Raw genomic sequence first — 7,605 nt, forward strand, 5'->3', positions numbered from 1 at the left:
CAAGCAGCTTGCTTATCTATTTTAGTGCTAAGAATGTCACCGCTTTCATCTATATTAGAGTCTTAAATTCACAAATACTCTTTCCTTTCAAATATATTGTGAATGGGATCTGCTTTCAAGATGTATTTTTTAATTTTTAAATATTTTATTTATTTATTTGAGAGCGACAGAGACAGAGAGAAAGACAGATAGAGGGAGAGAGAGAGAGAATGGGCGCGCCAGGGCTTCCAGCCTCTGCAAACGAACTCCAGATGAGTGTGCCCCCTTGTGCATCTGGCTAACGTGGGACCTGGGGAACCGAGCCTCGAACCGGGGTCCTTAGGCTTCACAGGCGAGCGCTTAACCGCTAAACCGTCTCTCCAGCCCTCAAGATGTATTTTAAACTACTGACGATGGGCTGGAGAGATGGCTTAGCAGTTAAGGCATTTCCCTTGAAAGCCTTGTTTAATTTCCCAGAACCCACGTGTTACAATCAGGTTCTCATTGCTTACAGAAATCACCCGGCCAAGAGCAGCTTTGGGAGAAAAAAAAGGGAGAGTTTACTTTGGCTTACAGACTCAAGGGGAAGCTCCATGATGGCAGGGAAAGCGATGGCATGAGCAGAGGATGGACATCACCCCCTGGCCAACATAAGGCGGACAATAGCAACAGGAGACTGTACCAAACACTGGCAAGGGGAAACTGGCTGTAACACCCATAAGCCCGCCCCCAACAATACACCGCCTCCAGGAGGCGTTAATTCCCAAATCTCCATCAGCTGGGAACCTAGCATTCAGAACACCTAAGTTTATGGGTGCGGTGGTTTGATTCAGGTGCCACCTTGCTGGGTGGTTTTTGTAATAGTGCTGGCAGGGTACACACAGGAAGAACACTGACTGCGCCAGGTCCCAAGGACTGGGGGGGGACTTCTTTCTTAATGTCCAGCGTCCTGTGTCTTAAGATTTGGTGCAATATTGTATTTATACAGAAACAGAATGAATGTAATGAAAAATTGGACATTAAATTGGACTTTTCTTTGACATACAATGGAGTGGAAGTTGGACACACTTTGTGACTTATATGGGACATTGACTATTACACGGGCTGTGATTTTTCTCAATAAAAGGTAGATTGGCTCACTGAGAAAATGCATGTCTCTCTGCCCACCCCCCAGAAGAAAAAGACAGAAGGAGGAAGAGGAGGAGAAGCCGGGTGTGGTGGCACACGCCTTTAATCCCAGCACTTGAGAGGCAGTGAGTTCAAGGTCACCCTGAGAATACATAGTGCATTCCAAGTCAGCCTGAGCTAGAGTGAGAGCCTACCTCAAAAAAAAAAAAAAAAAAAAAGCAATCAGATTGGCTGAAGGGGTCGTTTTGGGAGGAAAGGCGTGGCTATAAACTTTGTTACTAAAGACAAGAGGACTCTTCATGACGCTGAGCCTTTCTACAATAGGACAGGGGAGGAAATGCGCGTGGCTGTGGCTGACCTCATCTAATTCCTGGGGAGAGAGTGCGGAATGCGCTGCTCACTGTGGCTGGACAGGCAATCGCAACGTGCACTGTGCTTCTTTGGGAATATCTGAACCTTGTCCCAAAGCTCATAACGGATCACAGTCCTGTGCTCCTGTGAGGAATGGCATTGGCTTTCTCCTCTTGAGAGTCAGACTGTTGGGGTGGGTACAAAAGATGGGGTCTGTAAAACCTTTCTTTCTTAGAAATTTATTTCCTAGTTCGGTAGAAATGGTTGTATCAGACATTCTCTATCATTTAATACTACACTTGGGAATATAAGTGCTGTATAAAGTCAGCCAATTATGTTAAATTGGCATATATGACTTTATTGTATTTCTCATTATCCTAAATAGAAGGGCCTTATTGATTTTTTTTTTTTTTTCGAGGTAAGGTTTCACTCTGGGCCAGGCTGACCTGTGTAGTCTCAGGGTGGCCTCTAACTCACAGCAATCCTCCTACCTCTGCCTCATAAGTGCTGGGATTAAAGGCATGAGACACCACACCCAGCTGATTTTTTTTTTTTTTTAAGCATTTGAATGCATTTGTTTGGCATTGTGTTTATTCAATAAAGTATTTAATTAGTGCTTAAAATTAGATGAGGACTAGATAGAAGGCCTAGTGGTTAAGGCACTTGCCTGGAAAGCCTTAAGGACCCAGATTTGATTCCCCAGTACCCATGTAAGCCAAATGCACAAGGTAGCAGATGAATCTGGAGTTTGTTCGCAGTCGCTACAGGTCCTGGTGCGCCCATTCCCTCTCTTACCTGTCTGTTTCTCTCAAATAATTAAATAAATAAATAAAATACTTGAAAAAATAAAGTTACATGAAATTTACTTGTTATCTTTATTAAAAGTGTACCACAATGCTTAAATTTATTTATGAAAACACAGGAGTGTAGCATGAAATAAATGTTGCTTTTTTTCTTTTTCTTTTTCTTTTCCAGGTAGGGTCTTGCTCAGCCCAGGCTGACCTGGAATGCACTGTGAAGTCTCAGGGTGGCCTCCAACTCTCAATAATCCTACCTCTGCCTCCTGAGTGCTGGGATTAAAGACGTGCACCACCACACCTGGCCAAATGTTGCAATTTTTAAATGAAAAAAAGGACATTTCATTTATTTATTTGAGAGAGAAAACAAGACAGAGAGAAAATGGGCATGCCAGGGCCTCTAGCCACTGCAAACGAACTCCATACGTATGTGCCATCTTGTGCATCCGGCTTTATGTGTATACTGGGGAATTGAACCTGGATCCTTAGACTTTGCAGGCAAACACACTAACCACTGTGCAATCTCTTCAACCCAAGGCTTGGCTTAATCACAAGCCCTCATGCCCAGGCTTCTTACCACCTTGCATCCACCCTGGTAGCCTTGCCCTTGCTCTATCTCTTCTCTGAATGGAGCCTGTGAACAGTCTATTCTTGGGGAAGCTAAACAAAGAAAGGAAGGAAAGAAAGGAGAGAGAAGGAAGGAGAGAGAGGGAGGGAAGAAGGAAGGAAGAAAAAAAGGAAGGGAGGAAGGAAGGGACTCTCCACAAATCATGAATGCCTAAACAGGTTCCCAGGAGTGATATTTGAAGGAAGATGAATTAATTAGTCCCTTAAGGATGATTAAAAGTTTTACAAATTTTCTGGGTCCCTGAGGCTTGAGGCACTGGAGAATTAAAATGGAAAAATGTCTCCCACCTTCACATTGGGGTGTCTGCTTCCCCCCCACCCACCACACCCCAGAGCAAGGCAACTCCTCTCTCAGCAAGGGGCTCAAGGACCTGCTTTTGTCTCTCTCCTCTTTTTTTTTTTTTTTTTTTTTTGATAACTTATTTTTTTCAAGGTAGGGTCTCACTCTAGCCCAGACTGACCTGGAATTGATCGTCCTACCTCTGCCTCCCCAGTGCTGGGAATAAAGGCATGCTGCACCGCCCGCCAAGCTGGCTCTCTCCTCATTTGTGGTCTTTCTGATCTCTTTCTTTGTCTCCTTGCATCTTCTTTTTCCTGCATTCTCAGTCTTTGTCCTGCTTCTTCCCTCGGTCTTAGCTCTCTCAACCTCTCTCACTGTGCCTGTTTATCCCCAACTGCGCTTCCTTCTCTACTCCCCTTTGTTCTCAGCCACCTTTTTTCTTTTTCTTTTTTTTAAAAAACTTTATTTTAAAATTTTCGTTACAGTTGCATTTTTTTTAACTTAACAAGTCTACTGTTTACTTTCTCAGGATTAAAAAAAAAAAAAAAAAAACAATTAAACCGGGCACGGTGGCGCATGCCTTTAATCCCAGCACTCGGGAGGCAGAGGTAGGAGGATTGCCATGAGTTCGAGGCCACCCTGAGACTCCATAGTGAATTCCAGGTCACCCTGGACTAGAGTGAGACTCTACCTCAAAAAACAAAAAACAACAACAACAACAAAAAAAGATTCTAAAGAATTAAACAACAAAGGAATGTCAAGGGAAGGACACAGCTGTCCCACTCTTAAGGGTGTAATAGCTATTCCAGTTTAATGTCTAGCTTCAAAACAAAATTAATTTTCTTATTTCTAAATTAAATAATGTACAACCACCGTCTGCATCTATGCGTGTTATAACGTTCAAACACAAAGCTTCGTTTTAAGCTTGGTTAAAAAAAAGTAACAGGAATGATGGCCGACCTTAATATGTAGTGTATACCTTACAGGAAATACTGTTAACAATCATAACACAGTAATAATGCCATTAATAGTGAAGCCCTCAATTTAGAATCTGGAACATTCTTCCATCAAGGGGGTAAGTGGAAATTCAATCCAATGAGTCTGTCTCAATAGCTTCATCTCTTGTTTGCTCCACTTGTATTCTCTTTTCTTTTTTTTTTTTGCTTTTTCGAGGTAGGGTCTTACTCTAGCCCAGGCTGACCTGGAATTCACTATGGAGTCTCAGGGTGGCCTCAAACTCACGGCGATCCTCCTACCTCTGCCTCCCAAATGCTGGGATTAAAGGCGTGCGCCACCACGCCCGGCTTGTATTCTCTTTTCAGTAACTGGATTAATGCTTTGAGCCCAAAATGAGATATATTTTTTATTACTGCAGATTACATGTTGTTTGGTGTTCTGTCTCCATTTGTTCCTCCTGCTTGCGTTTTCGATCTGCTGCTTTTTAAAAAAAATTTTTTTTTTTTAAATTTTATTTATTTATTTGAGAGTGACAGACACAGAGAGAAAGACAGATAGAGGGGGAGAGAGAGAGAATGGGCGCGCCAGGGCTTCCAGCATCTGCAAACGAACTCCAGACGCGTGCGCCCCCTTGTGCATCTGACTAACGTGGGACCTGGGGAACCGAGCCTCGAACCGGGGTTCTTAGGCTTCACAGGCAAGCGCTTAACTGCTAAGCCATCTCTCCAGCCCTCGATCTGCTGCTTTTTTTCATGCTGCCCTTTCACATATTCCTCCTGTAAGCAGTCTGAAAGTTTCTTCCACCCTTCCTCTTCTTTTTTTACTTTTTTATTTTTATTTATTTATTTATTTGAGAGTGACAGAGTGAGAAAGGCAGATAGAGACAGAGACAGAGAGAGAATGGGCGCGCCAGGGCCTCCAGCCACTGCAAACAAAACTCCAGACGCGTGCGCCCCCTTGTGCATCCGGCTAACGTGGGTCCTGGAGAATCGAGCCTCAAACCCCGGTCCCTGGGCTTCACAGGCTAGCGCTTAACCGCTAAGCATCTCTCCAGCCCTGCCCTTCCTCTTCTTTTCACCTTCTTGATCATCTCCTTCCTCTTCAGAATCAGAAGTTGATGCAACCCCAGTTTTAGGTAAGTTTCTTTTTGATTCAACTTCTTTCTTCCCCTCTTTTTTATCTGGTTCTTTTCTTGGCTTATCCTCTTCCTTTTGGCCTTCCTCTTCCTTTTGAAGTTGCTTTTTAGGTTGTTTTTCCTCTTGCCCCTTTTTCTTACTTTTATCTTCATCAGCAACCATGTCACTCTCTGAAGGGCAGGGCTATTTTACTCTTTTTTTTTTTTTAGTTTTCTTTTTTTTAAATTTGATTTATTAGTTTTCTTTTCATCAAATACAGGCAGTTTGGTACCATTGTTTAGGCTCATCTATGAGTTACCCCCTCCCATTAGACCCTCCTTGTTGATGTAAATGGTACTTATTTTACTCTTTTACGTCTGCCTCTTGGCTAGGAATCTTGACCTCAGTAGCTGCAGGTCACCCTCCTTTAGGACTCACTTTCAGATTAACAGATGCTGCTGCTGCTGTTACTACTCCTGCCTCCTCAGTTTCTACTTGTTTTCCTGCCTTTCTCTTTCCTCCTCGTGGGGCAGCTTTTGGAGTGGTTATGTCAATAGCTTTTTGTCACATCTTCATTGCTGGCTTTTTCTTCATGATCAGTATCTTCCTTTGAAACATTAGTTTCTTTTTCTTCCACTTCAACATCAGATGATGCATTTGATTGTTTAGTTGATGTCTGCTGACTTGAAAATTTCACTTTTGGATTGTTATCTAATCTCCCATAAACCTTCATTAAATCCTTTTCGTTTATTTGGTTTGCCATACTTCTCCTTATCCTCTGAGTATGGAAATATATATCCCTTGGTCCTTAAAAAAAAAAAAAAAAAAAGGCAGTTTCATGAGTTCCCCAAAAGAATGTGGGTAGTTTGTTTGTAGGTGGCTTTACAGCTCCATCGGGAACTTCATCTACCCGAGCCGGCCAATGAGGGTAACCTTTCATCTTGGCAAAGATGAGCTCTCCAGGTTTGAAATCGCGAGTCATCTTTCCCCGGGGCGAAGCCTGGGGCCCTGACGCCAGAAGGGGGTGCGCTCGGCTGGGGACCTAGAGGTGCGGGGGCGGATGGAAGCCCAGGATCGGGCCGGGGACCGATGCCTCGGGGCTGCGGGGGCCGCGGGGGCCGGGGGCGGGCTGGCCGCCTCTGCCCGCGTCCGCGAGAGCCACCTGCGCCACCAGCTGCCGCAGAGGCCTCTGGACCGCCCACCCTCGCCACCGCCGGTGCCCTTCTTTTTCTGTTTCTCTTTTCTTTTTTTTTTTTTGTTGTTTGTTTTGGTTGGGTTTTGGTTTTCTGAGGTAGGGTCTCACTCTAGCCCAGGCTGACCTGGAATTCACTATGTAGTCTCAGGGTGGCCTCGAACTCAAGGATACCCTCCTACCTCTGCCTCCCAAATTCTAGATTTAAATGCATGCGCCACCACGCCCGGCTTCACCCTCTTTCCTTACAGGGTCTATCTGTGTTTCTGTCTCTTTTCTTTTCTGGGGACTCCTGATCCATGTCACTTGGACTGACAGAGAGAGAGAGAGAGAATGGGCGCGTCAGGGCCTCCAGCCACTGCAAAGGAACTCCAGACACGTGCGCCCCCTTGTGCATCTGGCTTATGTGGGTCCTGGGGAATCAAACCGAGGTCCTTTGGCTTGGCAGGCAAATGCCTTAACCGCTAAGCCATCCCTCCAGCCCCTAATTATTTTATTTTTGAGAGAGAGAAAAAGCAGAGGGAGAGAGAGAGAGAATGGGTATGCGGGGCCTTTCAGGCCCTGTGAATGCACTCCAGACACATGCGCCCTCTGGTGTGTATGTGCAGCATTGCACACTTGCATCTTTTGTTGTTAATTTTTGCATCTGGCTTATGTGGGACCTGGAGATTCAAACATGCTTTATTTGTTTGTTTTTTGTATTTTGTTTTTCAAGATAAGGTGTCACTCTAGCCCAGGCTGACCTGAAATTCACTATGTAGTCTCAGGCTGACCTTGAACTCACAGCAATCCTCCTGCCTCAGCCTCCCCAGTGCTGGGATTAAAGGCGTGCACCACCATTCCCAGCCCAAACATGTATTCTTAGGCTTGGCAGGCGAGGGCCTTAACCGCTAAGCCATCTCTCCAGCCCTTAATTATATTTTTTGAAAGCACCTCTTGAAATACAGATCTGGCTTGTCTTGGACTTCCTACCTCTGCTTCCAAAGTGCTGGGTCTGTCGGCGTGCGTCACCGCACCCAGTCCTCGTCCCCTGTTTTCTAAGTGTCATCTGGACCATTTACTGGAGAGCTGGGGGCTGCAGAACAAGAAATCATTAAAGATGAAGAAGATGAAATGGAGCCAGGTATGCTGTTACCCACCTTTAATCCCAGCACTTGGGAGACTGACTATGAGCGTGAG

General features: G+C 44.9%; 1 non-coding gene and 1 pseudogene across 1 annotated transcript; one reads left to right on the forward strand and one right to left on the reverse strand.

Moving 5' to 3' along the window:
- Window positions 1–779: 779 nt before the first annotated feature.
- On the forward strand, window positions 780–956 carry LOC123454983. The gene has a single exon (XR_006633619.1). It is a non-coding gene; the product is annotated as a small nucleolar RNA SNORA81 (small nucleolar RNA).
- Window positions 957–4,528: 3,572 nt separating this feature from the next.
- LOC123454822 lies at window positions 4,529–6,216 on the reverse strand (annotated as a pseudogene).
- Between the last annotated feature and the right edge of the window lie 1,389 nt (window positions 6,217–7,605).

Source organism: Jaculus jaculus, chromosome 14, assembly GCF_020740685.1.
Source record: "Jaculus jaculus isolate mJacJac1 chromosome 14, mJacJac1.mat.Y.cur, whole genome shotgun sequence".
Classification (NCBI taxonomy): Eukaryota; Metazoa; Chordata; class Mammalia; order Rodentia; family Dipodidae; genus Jaculus; species Jaculus jaculus.